This window comes from Lissotriton helveticus, chromosome 11, assembly GCF_964261635.1.
Source record: "Lissotriton helveticus chromosome 11, aLisHel1.1, whole genome shotgun sequence".
NCBI lineage: Eukaryota > Metazoa > Chordata > Amphibia > Caudata > Salamandridae > Lissotriton > Lissotriton helveticus.
Genome location: NC_136072.1, coordinates 38,327,070 through 38,344,840, shown reverse-complemented (window position 1 = coordinate 38,344,840; position 17,771 = coordinate 38,327,070). Strand labels below are relative to the sequence as shown.

Sequence of the window (17,771 nt, the reverse complement as noted above, 5' to 3'; positions counted from 1 at the left end):
CGCCCCTTCTGCTACATTCATTGGCCTAATATATGATAAGTTTCATAAAGCAGAGTCACCACTCACATGTGCTGGTAATAAATATGTTACAGTGGGCAGACAATGAAAGGGCTGAGGCCCGACCAGACATTATAACTCTAGCATCTCTATGTTAGAAAGCATTTCTAGGCAATATCTAGCCTCTGAAAAAAATATACAAGATCCACCGATAAATCTGTCAAAAGTCCTTAACATTTTGTGCATACTTGTGCTCTCACCTGCATGTAGCGCCACCTTGTAGCTGTCGAAGGTACCTGCGGCTCACAAAATGTTTTATCAGAAGGCAAGTTGAGAGGAATCCAAGGGGCAGATGTCCATGGAAAGAGCGTCTCAATGCAGCAGGAAGGTTGGATGATTCAAATTTGCATAGTTTCCTGTCCAACGTCCAGAATGCTCCCAAACGCTCCCAAACGCTCAAAAGCCTCCCCTCACCGGGTAGATCTCTGGCACCCAGGTAAAGCCAAATCCTGAGCATGCTAGCGCTAGTATCAGAGAGAGAGATATAGAGGGTTCAAGAGCTGCTGTCTTGATAAAGGTTTGAAACGGCTAGTGCCTGAGAATGTCTGACTTTCAGTTATGACTGATTGCGAGAGGGGAAGATGAAGTTTTTCTATACCCAGCATGCCTTGCGATATACTTAGGCAAATGAGGTGAGAGCCCGACCAATCCCACGCTACTCTGCTGAATGCTCCTCATCTGCATAAAGAGAACACTGTCCCAATGCAGCAGAGTGGCGCAGCGGAAGCGTGCTGGGCCCATAACCCAGAGGTCGATGGATCGAAACCATCCTCTGCTAATTTTGCTTGATTTTTCTTCCAAGGACCAAGCTGTCATTTTAAGGCTGCCAGCAAGGAAAAGCGCAAGCTTGTGCCAGCTATGGTAGAAACGACTTCTGAACTATCTGTGTCTGCTGAAATACAAGAGAGGGATCGTCAAGGGATCCACCCTGTACCTTGAAAGTAAAGACACACAATAATAAGCATAAATGACTGGTGGGACCTTCAAACACTTTTCTGGGCATGCTTTGAATATCATTCTTCCCTTTTTGTTCTGCTCTTATCTATCTCCTGGGCATTTCCTGGAATGTTCTCTCTTTCTTTTCCCTGCTTTGCTTCCCATGCTGCCTCTATATGTTCATATCCATTATTTGTACTGCTGCTTACCATTCTTCTCTTCTTCACAGCTTTGTCCTTGGTTTCAATCCCAGTTCCTTACAATCTGCTAAAACCTTTCTACTGCTTCTCATGTTGGTATCTAAACCAAATGCACCATTGAAGCTGGTGCAAGATAGACATTGAACTCAGGGTCGTAATGTTTAGAACCGAGATTGCACAGATCAGAGGGCGTTGGTGGTATAGTGGTGAGCATAGCTGCCTTCCAAGCAGTTGACCTGGGTTCGATTCCCGGCCAACGCAGTACCAATTCTTATATATTCTGCAATCAGGATATATTTTAATGCAACATGTCACAAAATGGAAATATCATGAACAGATTAATCAGCCATTATATAAAAAATAAACAAATATGTAGGCAAGCATCTCGATCGCCCCTTCTGCCATACTCATTGTCCTACTATATGATAAGTTTCATAAAGCAGAGTCACCACTCACATGAGCTGGTAATAAATATGTTACAGTGGGAAGACAATGAACGGGCTGAGGCCCGACCACACATTATACCTAAAGCATCTCTATGTTAAAAAGCATTCCTAGGTAATGTCTAGCCTCTGAAAAAAATATGTAAAATCCATCGATAAATCTGGCAAAAGTCCCCAATATTTTGGGCATACTTGTGCTCTCACCTGAATGTAGCGCCACCTTGTAGGCGCCGAAGGTAACTGCGGCTCACAAAATGTTTTATCAGAAGGCAAGTTGAGAGGAATCCAAGAGGCAGATGTTCTTGGAAAGAGCCTCTGACTGCAGCAGGAAGGATGGATGCTTCAAATTTGCACAGTTTCCTGCCCATCGTCCTCTCACGTCCCGAACGCCCACGTCACTCCCCTGAATGCTCCTCATCTGCATAAAGAGAACACTCTGATAAAGGAGCAGAGTGGCGCAGCGGAAGCGTGCTGGGCCCATAACCCAGAGGTCGATGGATCGAAACCATCCTCTGCTAATTTTGCTTGATTTTTCTTCCAAGGACCAAGCTGTCATTTCCACGCTGCCGGAAAGGAAAAGCGCAAGCTTGTGCCAGCTAAGTGATATAAGACTTCTCAACTATCTGTGTCTGCTGAAATACAAGAGAGGGAGTGTCAAAGGATCCACCCTGTACTTTGAAAGTAAAGACACACAATAATAAGCATACATGACTGGTGGGACCTTCAAACACTTTTCTGTGCAGGCTTTGAATTTCATTCTTCCCTTTTTGTTCTGCTCTTATCTATCTCCTGGGCATTTCATGGAATGTTCTCTCTTTCTCTTCCCTGCTTTGCTTCCCTTGCTGCCTCTATATGTTATATATATATATTAATTGTACTGCTGCTTTCCATTCTTCTCATCTGCACAGCTTTGTCCTTGGTTTTAATCCCCAGTTCCTTACCCTCTGCAAATAACGTTCTACTGCTTTTCATGTTGGTATCTAAACCAAATGCACCATTGAAGCTGGTGCAAGATAGTCATTGATCTCTGGGTCATAATATTTAGAACCGAGAGCGCAAATGTCAGAGGGCGTTGGTGGTATAGTGGTGAGCATAGCTGCTTCCCAAGCAGTTGACCCGGGTTCGATTCCCGGCCAACGCAATGCAAATACTTATATATTCTGCAAGCAGGATATACTTTAATTCAACATTTCACAAAATGGAAATATCATGAACAGATTAATCAGCCATATATAAAGAAATAAACAAATACGTAGGCAAACCTCTCGATCGCCCCTTCTGCTACATTCATTGGCCTAATATATGATAAGTTTCATAAAGCAGAGTCACCACTCACATGTGCTGGTAATAAATATGTTACAGTGGGCAGACAATGAAAGGGCTGAGGCCCGACCAGACATTATAACTCTAGCATCTCTATGTTAGAAAGCATTTCTAGGCAATATCTAGCCTCTGAAAAAAATATACAAGATCCACCGATAAATCTGTCAAAAGTCCTTAACATTTTGTGCATACTTGTGCTCTCACCTACATGTAGCGCCACCTTGTAGCTGTCGAAGGTACCTGCGGCTCACAAAATGTTTTATCAGAAGGCAAGTTGAGAGGAATCCAAGGGGCAGATGTCCATGGAAAGAGCGTCTCAATGCAGCAGGAAGGTTGGATGATTCAAATTTGCATAGTTTCCTGTCCAACGTCCAGAATGCTCCCAAACGCTCCCAAACGCTCAAAAGCCTCCCCTCACCGGGTAGATCTCTGGCACCCAGGTAAAGCCAAATCCTGAGCATGCTAGCGCTAGTATCAGAGAGAGAGATATAGAGGGTTCAAGAGCTGCTGTCTTGATAAAGGTTTGAAACGGCTAGTGCCTGAGAATGTCTGACTTTCAGTTATGACTGATTGCGAGAGGGGAAGATGAAGTTTTTCTATACCCAGCATGCCTTGCGATATACTTAGGCAAATGAGGTGAGAGCCCGACCAATCCCACGCTACTCTGCTGAATGCTCCTCATCTGCATAAAGAGAACACTGTCCCAATGCAGCAGAGTGGCGCAGCGGAAGCGTGCTGGGCCCATAACCCAGAGGTCGATGGATCGAAACCATCCTCTGCTAATTTTGCTTGATTTTTCTTCCAAGGACCAAGCTGTCATTTTAAGGCTGCCAGCAAGGAAAAGCGCAAGCTTGTGCCAGCTATGGTAGAAACGACTTCTGAACTATCTGTGTCTGCTGAAATACAAGAGAGGGATCGTCAAGGGATCCACCCTGTACCTTGAAAGTAAAGACACACAATAATAAGCATAAATGACTGGTGGGACCTTCAAACACTTTTCTGGGCATGCTTTGAATATCATTCTTCCCTTTTTGTTCTGCTCTTATCTATCTCCTGGGCATTTCCTGGAATGTTCTCTCTTTCTTTTCCCTGCTTTGCTTCCCATGCTGCCTCTATATGTTCATATCCATTATTTGTACTGCTGCTTACCATTCTTCTCTTCTTCACAGCTTTGTCCTTGGTTTCAATCCCAGTTCCTTACAATCTGCTAAAACCTTTCTACTGCTTCTCATGTTGGTATCTAAACCAAATGCACCATTGAAGCTGGTGCAAGATAGACATTGAACTCAGGGTCGTAATGTTTAGAACCGAGATTGCACAGATCAGAGGGCGTTGGTGGTATAGTGGTGAGCATAGCTGCCTTCCAAGCAGTTGACCTGGGTTCGATTCCCGGCCAACGCAGTACCAATTCTTATATATTCTGCAATCAGGATATATTTTAATGCAACATGTCACAAAATGGAAATATCATGAACAGATTAATCAGCCATTATATAAAAAATAAACAAATATGTAGGCAAGCATCTCGATCGCCCCTTCTGCCATACTCATTGTCCTACTATATGATAAGTTTCATAAAGCAGAGTCACCACTCACATGAGCTGGTAATAAATATGTTACAGTGGGAAGACAATGAACGGGCTGAGGCCCGACCACACATTATACCTAAAGCATCTCTATGTTAAAAAGCATTCCTAGGTAATGTCTAGCCTCTGAAAAAAATATGTAAAATCCATCGATAAATCTGGCAAATGTCCCCAATATTTTGGGCATACTTGTGCTCTCACCTGAATGTAGCGCCACCTTGTAGGCGCCGAAGGTAACTGCGGCTCACAAAATGTTTTATCAGAAGGCAAGTTGAGAGGAATCCAAGAGGCAGATGTTCTTGGAAAGAGCCTCTGACTGCAGCAGGAAGGATGGATGCTTCAAATTTGCACAGTTTCCTGCCCATCGTCCTCTCACGTCCCGAACGCCCACGTCACTCCCCTGAATGCTCCTCATCTGCATAAAGAGAACACTCTGATAAAGGAGCAGAGTGGCGCAGCGGAAGCGTGCTGGGCCCATAACCCAGAGGTCGATGGATCGAAACCATCCTCTGCTAATTTTGCTTGATTTTTCTTCCAAGGACCAAGCTGTCATTTCCACGCTGCCGGAAAGGAAAAGCGCAAGCTTGTGCCAGCTAAGTGATATAAGACTTCTCAACTATCTGTGTCTGCTGAAATACAAGAGAGGGAGTGTCAAAGGATCCACCCTGTACTTTGAAAGTAAAGACACACAATAATAAGCATACATGACTGGTGGGACCTTCAAACACTTTTCTGTGCAGGCTTTGAATTTCATTCTTCCCTTTTTGTTCTGCTCTTATCTATCTCCTGGGCATTTCATGGAATGTTCTCTCTTTCTCTTCCCTGCTTTGCTTCCCTTGCTGCCTCTATATGTTATATATATATATTAATTGTACTGCTGCTTTCCATTCTTCTCATCTGCACAGCTTTGTCCTTGGTTTTAATCCCCAGTTCCTTACCCTCTGCAAATAACGTTCTACTGCTTTTCATGTTGGTATCTAAACCAAATGCACCATTGAAGCTGGTGCAAGATAGTCATTGATCTCTGGGTCATAATATTTAGAACCGAGAGCGCAAATGTCAGAGGGCGTTGGTGGTATAGTGGTGAGCATAGCTGCTTCCCAAGCAGTTGACCCGGGTTCGATTCCCGGCCAACGCAATGCAAATACTTATATATTCTGCAAGCAGGATATACTTTAATTCAACATTTCACAAAATGGAAATATCATGAACAGATTAATCAGCCATATATAAAGAAATAAACAAATACGTAGGCAAACCTCTCGATCGCCCCTTCTGCTACATTCATTGGCCTAATATATGATAAGTTTCATAAAGCAGAGTCACCACTCACATGTGCTGGTAATAAATATGTTACAGTGGGCAGACAATGAAAGGGCTGAGGCCCGACCAGACATTATAACTCTAGCATCTCTATGTTAGAAAGCATTTCTAGGCAATATCTAGCCTCTGAAAAAAATATACAAGATCCACCGATAAATCTGTCAAAAGTCCTTAACATTTTGTGCATACTTGTGCTCTCACCTACATGTAGCGCCACCTTGTAGCTGTCGAACGTACCTGCGGCTCACAAAATGTTTTATCAGAAGGCAAGTTGAGAGGAATCCAAGGGGCAGATGTCCATGGAAAGAGCGTCTCAATGCAGCAGGAAGGTTGGATGATTCAAATTTGCATAGTTTCCTGTCCAACGTCCACAACGCTCCCAAACGCTCAAAAGCCTCACACCGGGCAAGCCCTCACCGGGTAGATCTCTGGCACCCAGGTAAAGCCAAATCCTGAGCATGCTAGCGCTAGTATCAGAGAGAGAGATATAGAGGGTTCAAGAGCTGCTGTCTTGATAAAGGTTTGAAACGGCTAGTGCCTGAGAATGTCTGACTTTCAGTTATGACTGATTGCGAGAGGGGAAGATGAAGTTTTTCTATACCCAGCATGCCTTGCGATATACTTAGGCAAATGAGGTGAGAGCCCGACCAATCCCACGCTACTCTGCTGAATGCTCCTCATCTGCATAAAGAGAACACTGTCCCAATGCAGCAGAGTGGCGCAGCGGAAGCGTGCTGGGCCCATAACCCAGAGGTCGATGGATCGAAACCATCCTCTGCTAATTTTGCTTGATTTTTCTTCCAAGGACCAAGCTGTCATTTTAAGGCTGCCAGCAAGGAAAAGCGCAAGCTTGTGCCAGCTATGGTAGAAACGACTTCTGAACTATCTGTGTCTGCTGAAATACAAGAGAGGGATCGTCAAGGGATCCACCCTGTACCTTGAAAGTAAAGACACACAATAATAAGCATAAATGACTGGTGGGACCTTCAAACACTTTTCTGGGCATGCTTTGAATATCATTCTTCCCTTTTTGTTCTGCTCTTATCTATCTCCTGGGCATTTCCTGGAATGTTCTCTCTTTCTTTTCCCTGCTTTGCTTCCCATGCTGCCTCTATATGTTCATATCCATTATTTGTACTGCTGCTTACCATTCTTCTCTTCTTCACAGCTTTGTCCTTGGTTTCAATCCCAGTTCCTTACAATCTGCTAAAACCTTTCTACTGCTTCTCATGTTGGTATCTAAACCAAATGCACCATTGAAGCTGGTGCAAGATAGACATTGAACTCAGGGTCGTAATGTTTAGAACCGAGATTGCACAGATCAGAGGGCGTTGGTGGTATAGTGGTGAGCATAGCTGCCTTCCAAGCAGTTGACCTGGGTTCGATTCCCGGCCAACGCAGTACCAATTCTTATATATTCTGCAATCAGGATATATTTTAATGCAACATGTCACAAAATGGAAATATCATGAACAGATTAATCAGCCATTATATAAAAAATAAACAAATATGTAGGCAAGCATCTCGATCGCCCCTTCTGCCATACTCATTGTCCTACTATATGATAAGTTTCATAAAGCAGAGTCACCACTCACATTAGCTGGTAATAAATATGTTACAGTGGGAAGACAATGAACGGGCTGAGGCCCGACCACACATTATACCTAAAGCATCTCTATGTTAAAAAGCATTCCTAGGTAATGTCTAGCCTCTGAAAAAAATATGTAAAATCCATCGATAAATCTGGCAAAAGTCCCCAATATTTTGGGCATACTTGTGCTCTCACCTGAATGTAGCGCCACCTTGTAGGCGCCGAAGGTAACTGCGGCTCACAAAATGTTTTATCAGAAGGCAAGTTGAGAGGAATCCAAGAGGCAGATGTTCTTGGAAAGAGCCTCTGACTGCAGCAGGAAGGATGGATGCTTCAAATTTGCACAGTTTCCTGCCCATCGTCCTCTCACGTCCCGAACGCCCATGTCACTCCCCTGAATGCTCCTCATCTGCATAAAGAGAACACTCTGATAAAGGAGCAGAGTGGCACAGCGGAAGCGTGCTGGGCCCATAACCCAGAGGTCGATGGATCGAAACCATCCTCTGCTAATTTTGCTTGATTTTTCTTCCAAGGACCAAGCTGTCATTTCCACGCTGCCGGAAAGGAAAAGCGCAAGCTTGTGCCAGCTAAGTGATATAAGACTTCTCAACTATCTGTGTCTGCTGAAATACAAGAGAGGGAGTGTCAAAGGATCCACCCTGTACTTTGAAAGTAAAGACACACAATAATAAGCATACATGACTGGTGGGACCTTCAAACACTTTTCTGTGCAGGCTTTGAATTTCATTCTTCCCTTTTTGTTCTGCTCTTATCTATCTCCTGGGCATTTCATGGAATGTTCTCTCTTTCTCTTCCCTGCTTTGCTTCCCTTGCTGCCTCTATATGTTATATATATATATTAATTGTACTGCTGCTTTCCATTCTTCTCATCTGCACAGCTTTGTCCTTGGTTTTAATCCCCAGTTCCTTACCCTCTGCAAATAACGTTCTACTGCTTTTCATGTTGGTATCTAAACCAAATGCACCATTGAAGCTGGTGCAAGATAGTCATTGATCTCTGGGTCATAATATTTAGAACCGAGAGCGCAAATGTCAGAGGGCGTTGGTGGTATAGTGGTGAGCATAGCTGCTTCCCAAGCAGTTGACCCAGGTTCGATTCCCGGCCAACGCAATGCAAATACTTATATATTCTGCAAGCAGGATATACTTTAATTCAACATTTCACAAAATGGAAATATCATGAACAGATTAATCAGCCATATATAAAGAAATAAACAAATACGTAGGCAAACCTCTCGATCGCCCCTTCTGCTACATTCATTGGCCTAATATATGATAAGTTTCATAAAGCAGAGTCACCACTCACATGTGCTGGTAATAAATATGTTACAGTGGGCAGACAATGAAAGGGCTGAGGCCCGACCAGACATTATAACTCTAGCATCTCTATGTTAGAAAGCATTTCTAGGCAATATCTAGCCTCTGAAAAAAATATACAAGATCCACCGATAAATCTGTCAAAAGTCCTTAACATTTTGTGCATACTTGTGCTCTCACCTGCATGTAGCGCCACCTTGTAGCTGTCGAAGGTACCTGCGGCTCACAAAATGTTTTATCAGAAGGCAAGTTGAGAGGAATCCAAGGGGCAGATGTCCATGGAAAGAGCGTCTCAATGCAGCAGGAAGGTTGGATGATTCAAATTTGCATAGTTTCCTGTCCAACGTCCACTCACGTCCCGAACGCTCCCAAACGCTCAAAAGCCTCACACCGGGCAAGCCCTCACCGGGTAGATCTCTGGCACCTAGGTAAAGCCAAATCCTGAGCATGCTAGCGCTAGTATCAGAGAGAGAGATATAGAGGGTTCAAGAGCTGCTGTCTTGATAAAGGTTTGAAACGGCTAGTGCCTGAGAATGTCTGACTTTCAGTTATGACTGATTGCGAGAGGGGAAGATGAAGTTTTTCTATACCCAGCATGCCTTGCGATATACTTAGGCAAATGAGGTGAGAGCCCGACCAATCCCACGCTACTCTGCTGAATGCTCCTCATCTGCATAAAGAGAACACTGTCCCAATGCAGCAGAGTGGCGCAGCGGAAGCGTGCTGGGCCCATAACCCAGAGGTCGATGGATCGAAACCATCCTCTGCTAATTTTGCTTGATTTTTCTTCCAAGGACCAAGCTGTCATTTTAAGGCTGCCAGCAAGGAAAAGCGCAAGCTTGTGCCAGCTATGGTAGAAACGACTTCTGAACTATCTGTGTCTGCTGAAATACAAGAGAGGGATCGTCAAGGGATCCACCCTGTACCTTGAAAGTAAAGACACACAATAATAAGCATAAATGACTGGTGGGACCTTCAAACACTTTTCTGGGCATGCTTTGAATATCATTCTTCCCTTTTTGTTCTGCTCTTATCTATCTCCTGGGCATTTCCTGGAATGTTCTCTCTTTCTTTTCCCTGCTTTGCTTCCCATGCTGCCTCTATATGTTCATATCCATTATTTGTACTGCTGCTTACCATTCTTCTCTTCTTCACAGCTTTGTCCTTGGTTTCAATCCCAGTTCCTTACAATCTGCTAAAACCTTTCTACTGCTTCTCATGTTGGTATCTAAACCAAATGCACCATTGAAGCTGGTGCAAGATAGACATTGAACTCAGGGTCGTAATGTTTAGAACCGAGATTGCACAGATCAGAGGGCGTTGGTGGTATAGTGGTGAGCATAGCTGCCTTCCAAGCAGTTGACCTGGGTTCGATTCCCGGCCAACGCAGTACCAATTCTTATATATTCTGCAATCAGGATATATTTTAATGCAACATGTCACAAAATGGAAATATCATGAACAGATTAATCAGCCATTATATAAAAAATAAACAAATATGTAGGCAAGCATCTCGATCGCCCCTTCTGCCATACTCATTGTCCTACTATATGATAAGTTTCATAAAGCAGAGTCACCACTCACATGAGCTGGTAATAAATATGTTACAGTGGGAAGACAATGAACGGGCTGAGGCCCGACCACACATTATACCTAAAGCATCTCTATGTTAAAAAGCATTCCTAGGTAATGTCTAGCCTCTGAAAAAAATATGTAAAATCCATCGATAAATCTGGCAAAAGTCCCCAATATTTTGGGCATACTTGTGCTCTCACCTGAATGTAGCGCCACCTTGTAGGCGCCGAAGGTAACTGCGGCTCACAAAATGTTTTATCAGAAGGCAAGTTGAGAGGAATCCAAGAGGCAGATGTTCTTGGAAAGAGCCTCTGACTGCAGCAGGAAGGATGGATGCTTCAAATTTGCACAGTTTCCTGCCCATCGTCCTCTCACGTCCCGAACGCCCACGTCACTCCCCTGAATGCTCCTCATCTGCATAAAGAGAACACTCTGATAAAGGAACAGAGTGGCGCAGCGGAAGCGTGCTGGGCCCATAACCCAGAGGTCGATGGATCGAAACCATCCTCTGCTAATTTTGCTTGATTTTTCTTCCAAGGACCAAGCTGTCATTTCCACGCTGCCGGAAAGGAAAAGCGCAAGCTTGTGCCAGCTAAGTGATATAAGACTTCTCAACTATCTGTGTCTGCTGAAATACAAGAGAGGGAGTGTCAAAGGATCCACCCTGTACTTTGAAAGTAAAGACACACAATAATAAGCATACATGACTGGTGGGACCTTCAAACACTTTTCTGTGCAGGCTTTGAATTTCATTCTTCCCTTTTTGTTCTGCTCTTATCTATCTCCTGGGCATTTCATGGAATGTTCTCTCTTTCTCTTCCCTGCTTTGCTTCCCTTGCTGCCTCTATATGTTATATATATATATTAATTGTACTGCTGCTTTCCATTCTTCTCATCTGCACAGCTTTGTCCTTGGTTTTAATCCCCAGTTCCTTACCCTCTGCAAATAACGTTCTACTGCTTTTCATGTTGGTATCTAAACCAAATGCACCATTGAAGCTGGTGCAAGATAGTCATTGATCTCTGGGTCATAATATTTAGAACCGAGAGCGCAAATGTCAGAGGGCGTTGGTGGTATAGTGGTGAGCATAGCTGCTTCCCAAGCAGTTGACCCGGGTTCGATTCCCGGCCAACGCAATGCAAATACTTATATATTCTGCAAGCAGGATATACTTTAATTCAACATTTCACAAAATGGAAATATCATGAACAGATTAATCAGCCATATATAAAGAAATAAACAAATACGTAGGCAAACCTCTCGATCGCCCCTTCTGCTACATTCATTGGCCTAATATATGATAAGTTTCATAAAGCAGAGTCACCACTCACATGTGCTGGTAATAAATATGTTACAGTGGGCAGACAATGAAAGGGCTGAGGCCCGACCAGACATTATAACTCTAGCATCTCTATGTTAGAAAGCATTTCTAGGCAATATCTAGCCTCTGAAAAAAATATACAAGATCCACCGATAAATCTGTCAAAAGTCCTTAACATTTTGTGCATACTTGTGCTCTCACCTACATGTAGCGCCACCTTGTAGCTGTCGAAGGTACCTGCGGCTCACAAAATGTTTTATCAGAAGGCAAGTTGAGAGGAATCCAAGGGGCAGATGTCCATGGAAAGAGCGTCTCAATGCAGCAGGAAGGTTGGATGATTCAAATTTGCATAGTTTCCTGTCCAACGTCCACTCACGTCCCGAACGCTCCCAAACGCTCAAAAGCCTCGCCCTCACCGGGTAGATCTCTGGCACCCAGGTAAAGCCAAATCCTGAGCATGCTAGCGCTAGTATCAGAGAGAGAGATATAGAGGGTTCAAGAGCTGCTGTCTTGATAAAGGTTTGAAACGGCTAGTGCCTGAGAATGTCTGACTTTCAGTTATGACTGATTGCGAGAGGGGAAGATGAAGTTTTTCTATACCCAGCATGCCTTGCGATATACTTAGGCAAATGAGGTGAGAGCCCGACCAATCCCACGCTACTCTGCTGAATGCTCCTCATCTGCATAAAGAGAACACTGTCCCAATGCAGCAGAGTGGCGCAGCGGAAGCGTGCTGGGCCCATAACCCAGAGGTCGATGGATCGAAACCATCCTCTGCTAATTTTGCTTGATTTTTCTTCCAAGGACCAAGCTGTCATTTTAAGGCTGCCAGCAAGGAAAAGCGCAAGCTTGTGCCAGCTATGGTAGAAACGACTTCTGAACTATCTGTGTCTGCTGAAATACAAGAGAGGGATCGTCAAGGGATCCACCCTGTACCTTGAAAGTAAAGACACACAATAATAAGCATAAATGACTGGTGGGACCTTCAAACACTTTTCTGGGCATGCTTTGAATATCATTCTTCCCTTTTTGTTCTGCTCTTATCTATCTCCTGGGCATTTCCTGGAATGTTCTCTCTTTCTTTTCCCTGCTTTGCTTCCCATGCTGCCTCTATATGTTCATATCCATTATTTGTACTGCTGCTTACCATTCTTCTCTTCTTCACAGCTTTGTCCTTGGTTTCAATCCCAGTTCCTTACAATCTGCTAAAACCTTTCTACTGCTTCTCATGTTGGTATCTAAACCAAATGCACCATTGAAGCTGGTGCAAGATAGACATTGAACTCAGGGTCGTAATGTTTAGAACCGAGATTGCACAGATCAGAGGGCGTTGGTGGTATAGTGGTGAGCATAGCTGCCTTCCAAGCAGTTGACCTGGGTTCGATTCCCGGCCAACGCAGTACCAATTCTTATATATTCTGCAATCAGGATATATTTTAATGCAACATGTCACAAAGTGGAAATATCATGAACAGATTAATCAGCCATTATATAAAAAATAAACAAATATGTAGGCAAGCATCTCGATCGCCCCTTCTGCCATACTCATTGTCCTACTATATGATAAGTTTCATAAAGCAGAGTCACCACTCACATTAGCTGGTAATAAATATGTTACAGTGGGAAGACAATGAACGGGCTGAGGCCCGACCACACATTATACCTAAAGCATCTCTATGTTAAAAAGCATTCCTAGGTAATGTCTAGCCTCTGAAAAAAATATGTAAAATCCATCGATAAATCTGGCAAAAGTCCCCAATATTTTGGGCATACTTGTGCTCTCACCTGAATGTAGCGCCACCTTGTAGGCGCCGAAGGTAACTGCGGCTCACAAAATGTTTTATCAGAAGGCAAGTTGAGAGGAATCCAAGAGGCAGATGTTCTTGGAAAGAGCCTCTGACTGCAGCAGGAAGGATGGATGCTTCAAATTTGCACAGTTTCCTGCCCATCGTCCTCTCACGTCCCGAACGCCCATGTCACTCCCCTGAATGCTCCTCATCTGCATAAAGAGAACACTCTGATAAAGGAGCAGAGTGGCACAGCGGAAGCGTGCTGGGCCCATAACCCAGAGGTCGATGGATCGAAACCATCCTCTGCTAATTTTGCTTGATTTTTCTTCCAAGGACCAAGCTGTCATTTCCACGCTGCCGGAAAGGAAAAGCGCAAGCTTGTGCCAGCTAAGTGATATAAGACTTCTCAACTATCTGTGTCTGCTGAAATACAAGAGAGGGAGTGTCAAAGGATCCACCCTGTACTTTGAAAGTAAAGACACACAATAATAAGCATACATGACTGGTGGGACCTTCAAACACTTTTCTGTGCAGGCTTTGAATTTCATTCTTCCCTTTTTGTTCTGCTCTTATCTATCTCCTGGGCATTTCATGGAATGTTCTCTCTTTCTCTTCCCTGCTTTGCTTCCCTTGCTGCCTCTATATGTTATATATATATATTAATTGTACTGCTGCTTTCCATTCTTCTCATCTGCACAGCTTTGTCCTTGGTTTTAATCCCCAGTTCCTTACCCTCTGCAAATAACGTTCTACTGCTTTTCATGTTGGTATCTAAACCAAATGCACCATTGAAGCTGGTGCAAGATAGTCATTGATCTCTGGGTCATAATATTTAGAACCGAGAGCGCAAATGTCAGAGGGCGTTGGTGGTATAGTGGTGAGCATAGCTGCTTCCCAAGCAGTTGACCCAGGTTCGATTCCCGGCCAACGCAATGCAAATACTTATATATTCTGCAAGCAGGATATACTTTAATTCAACATTTCACAAAATGGAAATATCATGAACAGATTAATCAGCCATATATAAAGAAATAAACAAATACGTAGGCAAACCTCTCGATCGCCCCTTCTGCTACATTCATTGGCCTAATATATGATAAGTTTCATAAAGCAGAGTCACCACTCACATGTGCTGGTAATAAATATGTTACAGTGGGCAGACAATGAAAGGGCTGAGGCCCGACCAGACATTATAACTCTAGCATCTCTATGTTAGAAAGCATTTCTAGGCAATATCTAGCCTCTGAAAAAAATATACAAGATCCACCGATAAATCTGTCAAAAGTCCTTAACATTTTGTGCATACTTGTGCTCTCACCTGCATGTAGCGCCACCTTGTAGCTGTCGAAGGTACCTGCGGCTCACAAAATGTTTTATCAGAAGGCAAGTTGAGAGGAATCCAAGGGGCAGATGTCCATGGAAAGAGCGTCTCAATGCAGCAGGAAGGTTGGATGATTCAAATTTGCATAGTTTCCTGTCCAACGTCCACTCACGTCCCGAACGCTCCCAAACGCTCAAAAGCCTCACACCGGGCAAGCCCTCACCGGGTAGATCTCTGGCACCTAGGTAAAGCCAAATCCTGAGCATGCTAGCGCTAGTATCAGAGAGAGAGATATAGAGGGTTCAAGAGCTGCTGTCTTGATAAAGGTTTGAAACGGCTAGTGCCTGAGAATGTCTGACTTTCAGTTATGACTGATTGCGAGAGGGGAAGATGAAGTTTTTCTATACCCAGCATGCCTTGCGATATACTTAGGCAAATGAGGTGAGAGCCCGACCAATCCCACGCTACTCTGCTGAATGCTCCTCATCTGCATAAAGAGAACACTGTCCCAATGCAGCAGAGTGGCGCAGCGGAAGCGTGCTGGGCCCATAACCCAGAGGTCGATGGATCGAAACCATCCTCTGCTAATTTTGCTTGATTTTTCTTCCAAGGACCAAGCTGTCATTTTAAGGCTGCCAGCAAGGAAAAGCGCAAGCTTGTGCCAGCTATGGTAGAAACGACTTCTGAACTATCTGTGTCTGCTGAAATACAAGAGAGGGATCGTCAAGGGATCCACCCTGTACCTTGAAAGTAAAGACACACAATAATAAGCATAAATGACTGGTGGGACCTTCAAACACTTTTCTGGGCATGCTTTGAATATCATTCTTCCCTTTTTGTTCTGCTCTTATCTATCTCCTGGGCATTTCCTGGAATGTTCTCTCTTTCTTTTCCCTGCTTTGCTTCCCATGCTGCCTCTATATGTTCATATCCATTATTTGTACTGCTGCTTACCATTCTTCTCTTCTTCACAGCTTTGTCCTTGGTTTCAATCCCAGTTCCTTACAATCTGCTAAAACCTTTCTACTGCTTCTCATGTTGGTATCTAAACCAAATGCACCATTGAAGCTGGTGCAAGATAGACATTGAACTCAGGGTCGTAATGTTTAGAACCGAGATTGCACAGATCAGAGGGCGTTGGTGGTATAGTGGTGAGCATAGCTGCCTTCCAAGCAGTTGACCTGGGTTCGATTCCCGGCCAACGCAGTACCAATTCTTATATATTCTGCAATCAGGATATATTTTAATGCAACATGTCACAAAATGGAAATATCATGAACAGATTAATCAGCCATTATATAAAAAATAAACAAATATGTAGGCAAGCATCTCGATCGCCCCTTCTGCCATACTCATTGTCCTACTATATGATAAGTTTCATAAAGCAGAGTCACCACTCACATGAGCTGGTAATAAATATGTTACAGTGGGAAGACAATGAACGGGCTGAGGCCCGACCACACATTATACCTAAAGCATCTCTATGTTAAAAAGCATTCCTAGGTAATGTCTAGCCTCTGAAAAAAATATGTAAAATCCATCGATAAATCTGGCAAAAGTCCCCAATATTTTGGGCATACTTGTGCTCTCACCTGAATGTAGCGCCACCTTGTAGGCGCCGAAGGTAACTGCGGCTCACAAAATGTTTTATCAGAAGGCAAGTTGAGAGGAATCCAAGAGGCAGATGTTCTTGGAAAGAGCCTCTGACTGCAGCAGGAAGGATGGATGCTTCAAATTTGCACAGTTTCCTGCCCATCGTCCTCTCACGTCCCGAACGCCCACGTCACTCCCCTGAATGCTCCTCATCTGCATAAAGAGAACACTCTGATAAAGGAACAGAGTGGCGCAGCGGAAGCGTGCTGGGCCCATAACCCAGAGGTCGATGGATCGAAACCATCCTCTGCTAATTTTGCTTGATTTTTCTTCCAAGGACCAAGCTGTCATTTCCACGCTGCCGGAAAGGAAAAGCGCAAGCTTGTGCCAGCTAAGTGATATAAGACTTCTCAACTATCTGTGTCTGCTGAAATACAAGAGAGGGAGTGTCAAAGGATCCACCCTGTACTTTGAAAGTAAAGACACACAATAATAAGCATACATGACTGGTGGGACCTTCAAACACTTTTCTGTGCAGGCTTTGAATTTCATTCTTCCCTTTTTGTTCTGCTCTTATCTATCTCCTGGGCATTTCATGGAATGTTCTCTCTTTCTCTTCCCTGCTTTGCTTCCCTTGCTGCCTCTATATGTTATATATATATATTAATTGTACTGCTGCTTTCCATTCTTCTCATCTGCACAGCTTTGTCCTTGGTTTTAATCCCCAGTTCCTTACCCTCTGCAAATAACGTTCTACTGCTTTTCATGTTGGTATCTAAACCAAATGCACCATTGAAGCTGGTGCAAGATAGTCATTGATCTCTGGGTCATAATATTTAGAACCGAGAGCGCAAATGTCAGAGGGCGTTGGTGGTATAGTGGTGAGCATAGCTGCTTCCCAAGCAGTTGACCCGGGTTCGATTCCCGGCCAACGCAATGCAAATACTTATATATTCTGCAAGCAGGATATACTTTAATTCAACATTTCACAAAATGGAAATATCATGAACAGATTAATCAGCCATATATAAAGAAATAAACAAATACGTAGGCAAACCTCTCGATCGCCCCTTCTGCTACATTCATTGGCCTAATATATGATAAGTTTCATAAAGCAGAGTCACCACTCACATGTGCTGGTAATAAATATGTTACAGTGGGCAGACAATGAAAGGGCTGAGGCCCGACCAGACATTATAACTCTAGCATCTCTATGTTAGAAAGCATTTCTAGGCAATATCTAGCCTCTGAAAAAAATATACAAGATCCACCGATAAATCTGTCAAAAGTCCTTAACATTTTGTGCATACTTGTGCTCTCACCTACATGTAGCGCCACCTTGTAGCTGTCGAAGGTACCTGCGGCTCACAAAA

At 43.7% G+C, this 17,771-nt stretch overlaps 20 non-coding genes across 20 annotated transcripts; all 20 read left to right on the top strand.

The window, feature by feature from the left end:
• Positions 1–763: 763 nt before the first annotated feature.
• Positions 764–835, top strand: TRNAM-CAU (transfer RNA methionine (anticodon CAU)). Its single transcript has one exon. It is a non-coding gene; the product is annotated as a tRNA-Met (tRNA).
• A 547-nt stretch (positions 836–1,382) lies between these two features.
• Positions 1,383–1,454, top strand: TRNAG-UCC (transfer RNA glycine (anticodon UCC)). Its single transcript has one exon. It is a non-coding gene; the product is annotated as a tRNA-Gly (tRNA).
• A 628-nt stretch (positions 1,455–2,082) lies between these two features.
• TRNAM-CAU (transfer RNA methionine (anticodon CAU)) lies at positions 2,083–2,154 on the top strand. The gene has a single exon. It is a non-coding gene; the product is annotated as a tRNA-Met (tRNA).
• Positions 2,155–2,705: 551 nt separating this feature from the next.
• On the top strand, positions 2,706–2,777 carry TRNAG-CCC (transfer RNA glycine (anticodon CCC)). The gene has a single exon. It is a non-coding gene; the product is annotated as a tRNA-Gly (tRNA).
• An 892-nt stretch (positions 2,778–3,669) lies between these two features.
• Positions 3,670–3,741, top strand: TRNAM-CAU (transfer RNA methionine (anticodon CAU)). The gene has a single exon. It is a non-coding gene; the product is annotated as a tRNA-Met (tRNA).
• A 547-nt stretch (positions 3,742–4,288) lies between these two features.
• Positions 4,289–4,360, top strand: TRNAG-UCC (transfer RNA glycine (anticodon UCC)). The gene has a single exon. It is a non-coding gene; the product is annotated as a tRNA-Gly (tRNA).
• Positions 4,361–4,988: 628 nt separating this feature from the next.
• On the top strand, positions 4,989–5,060 carry TRNAM-CAU (transfer RNA methionine (anticodon CAU)). The gene has a single exon. It is a non-coding gene; the product is annotated as a tRNA-Met (tRNA).
• Positions 5,061–5,611: 551 nt separating this feature from the next.
• On the top strand, positions 5,612–5,683 carry TRNAG-CCC (transfer RNA glycine (anticodon CCC)). Its single transcript has one exon. It is a non-coding gene; the product is annotated as a tRNA-Gly (tRNA).
• An 894-nt stretch (positions 5,684–6,577) lies between these two features.
• Positions 6,578–6,649, top strand: TRNAM-CAU (transfer RNA methionine (anticodon CAU)). The gene has a single exon. It is a non-coding gene; the product is annotated as a tRNA-Met (tRNA).
• A 547-nt stretch (positions 6,650–7,196) lies between these two features.
• TRNAG-UCC (transfer RNA glycine (anticodon UCC)) lies at positions 7,197–7,268 on the top strand. Its single transcript has one exon. It is a non-coding gene; the product is annotated as a tRNA-Gly (tRNA).
• A 1,251-nt stretch (positions 7,269–8,519) lies between these two features.
• Positions 8,520–8,591, top strand: TRNAG-CCC (transfer RNA glycine (anticodon CCC)). The gene has a single exon. It is a non-coding gene; the product is annotated as a tRNA-Gly (tRNA).
• Positions 8,592–9,495: 904 nt separating this feature from the next.
• On the top strand, positions 9,496–9,567 carry TRNAM-CAU (transfer RNA methionine (anticodon CAU)). Its single transcript has one exon. It is a non-coding gene; the product is annotated as a tRNA-Met (tRNA).
• A 547-nt stretch (positions 9,568–10,114) lies between these two features.
• On the top strand, positions 10,115–10,186 carry TRNAG-UCC (transfer RNA glycine (anticodon UCC)). The gene has a single exon. It is a non-coding gene; the product is annotated as a tRNA-Gly (tRNA).
• Positions 10,187–11,437: 1,251 nt separating this feature from the next.
• TRNAG-CCC (transfer RNA glycine (anticodon CCC)) lies at positions 11,438–11,509 on the top strand. The gene has a single exon. It is a non-coding gene; the product is annotated as a tRNA-Gly (tRNA).
• An 893-nt stretch (positions 11,510–12,402) lies between these two features.
• Positions 12,403–12,474, top strand: TRNAM-CAU (transfer RNA methionine (anticodon CAU)). Its single transcript has one exon. It is a non-coding gene; the product is annotated as a tRNA-Met (tRNA).
• A 547-nt stretch (positions 12,475–13,021) lies between these two features.
• On the top strand, positions 13,022–13,093 carry TRNAG-UCC (transfer RNA glycine (anticodon UCC)). The gene has a single exon. It is a non-coding gene; the product is annotated as a tRNA-Gly (tRNA).
• A 1,251-nt stretch (positions 13,094–14,344) lies between these two features.
• On the top strand, positions 14,345–14,416 carry TRNAG-CCC (transfer RNA glycine (anticodon CCC)). Its single transcript has one exon. It is a non-coding gene; the product is annotated as a tRNA-Gly (tRNA).
• Positions 14,417–15,320: 904 nt separating this feature from the next.
• Positions 15,321–15,392, top strand: TRNAM-CAU (transfer RNA methionine (anticodon CAU)). Its single transcript has one exon. It is a non-coding gene; the product is annotated as a tRNA-Met (tRNA).
• Positions 15,393–15,939: 547 nt separating this feature from the next.
• TRNAG-UCC (transfer RNA glycine (anticodon UCC)) lies at positions 15,940–16,011 on the top strand. The gene has a single exon. It is a non-coding gene; the product is annotated as a tRNA-Gly (tRNA).
• Positions 16,012–17,262: 1,251 nt separating this feature from the next.
• On the top strand, positions 17,263–17,334 carry TRNAG-CCC (transfer RNA glycine (anticodon CCC)). The gene has a single exon. It is a non-coding gene; the product is annotated as a tRNA-Gly (tRNA).
• Positions 17,335–17,771: the final 437 nt, after the last annotated feature.